Below are 1,211 nucleotides of genomic sequence, written 5' to 3'. Positions count from 1 at the left end.
GCATGTCAAATACAAAGGGGCCAAGTAATTTAAAACAAGGGAACAAAACACTAAGATCAATTTGCTATAAATCTCTAATAAAAATTTTCTTAAAAGAAATTTCAAGTCATAAGGGCAACTATTTTGAAGCCGATGATGTATAAATTATGATAGAACATAAATCGAGATACATTTTCACTATCAAGAATAGTGCAAAGGTTACCTAAAAATTTCTATACTATTACATATAGAACTAGTAATAAATTTTGAGGATTGAAGTTGATAAACAATAATGTAAACGAAGTTCCATTTAGAATTAAATATTTTCAAGAATTTAAGAAGATAAATCAGTAGTAAATGATTTCGTCAAAAAAATATTTTGAATATAATATTCGCCCAAAATGAAAAATAGTAACAGAAGCTATTTATGTTACTTGGTTACTTTGCATCTGATTTCTCTTTTTAATTTCTACGTAGATATGTGGCATCTGATAGGGTGAAAATCATTTTCACCCTCCAACTTTGATTAAAAAATTTCATGCAATGTCCCCCTTTATTTTATGCATTGTCTATTTTGTCTTTATAATTTTAATTCTATATCTATGTAATATCCTTTTATATTATATGTAATTAGGGCTGGACATATTTTGGTTTAAACCGAAAAAATTGAAAAACCAAATCGAAATTTTAATTTCAGTTTGGTTTTTCGATTTTTCAAATTGGTTTTGATTTTCAATTTTTATAATTTGGTTAAACGGTTTGGTTTTCGGTTTTTCAAAAAAATAATTCGGATAAACCGATTAATCGAAATTCTTTAAATAATTAATAAGATATATATATATATATATATATATTTAATATATAATAATATAATATAAATATATAATATCAACCCTAATAACTAATAAGTAATGGCACGCCACATACAACTAACAGTATACATCAGTCCAATAGTCGAACAATCGATCGAACCATAGACCGCCGACGAGATCATCGTCTGTACAACAACACCAGAGCCGATGACCAGACGACCATTGTGGGCTGCAATGTGCAGTGCCGACTGTGGTCTTTCCGGCAGCGATCACTCTTCTGAGTTTCAACTGTTTATGCAAACTTATACATAATGAAGTTATATATTATGTTAAACTCATGGTTATATCATTTAGTTTCATCCATGTTGAGTTATTTATATCTGAAAATGAAAAATAGGTTTGAATTATTTTGTTTTAAAA

Source organism: Capsicum annuum, chromosome 9 (genome assembly GCF_002878395.1).
Source record: "Capsicum annuum cultivar UCD-10X-F1 chromosome 9, UCD10Xv1.1, whole genome shotgun sequence".
In the NCBI taxonomy this organism is placed as follows: domain Eukaryota; kingdom Viridiplantae; phylum Streptophyta; class Magnoliopsida; order Solanales; family Solanaceae; genus Capsicum; species Capsicum annuum.
This window is presented reverse-complemented; position numbering follows the sequence as displayed.